The sequence below is a fragment of the Eimeria mitis genome, genomic scaffold (assembly GCF_000499745.2).
Source record: "Eimeria mitis Houghton genomic scaffold, Emh_scaff488, whole genome shotgun sequence".
Classification (NCBI taxonomy): domain Eukaryota; phylum Apicomplexa; class Conoidasida; order Eucoccidiorida; family Eimeriidae; genus Eimeria; species Eimeria mitis.
In genome coordinates, this window is record NW_013573179.1 from 11,190 (window position 1) to 11,634 (window position 445).

Sequence of the window (445 nt, forward strand, 5' to 3'; positions counted from 1 at the left end):
CGTATGGGTTAGCAGCTGAGAATCTGTGCCCACTTTGATTGAATTTTTTGTTAATTTTGTTTGCGTTTGCTCTTTTTTTTGTTTTTAAATTTAAATCAACTTTTGGCGGCACAGAAAACCCAAAGGCCTTCGCTACGCGCTGCAAGTCCAACTTATACACGTCAAATATATCCTTCAGACCGTGAGACGCGTAAGCCTACACAATACACACAATACCACACCCATGCATGCATGCATGCATGCATGCATACTGTAACTATGCATGCATGCATGCATACTGTAACTATGCATGCATGCATGCATGCATGTATGTATTTTTATTGGAGCAACGAGAGTATCTACATACGCACACATCTTTATTTGCACAGGGATATACTTATGAATACATATATGCATATATATATATATATATATATATATACATATATATATATATATATATATA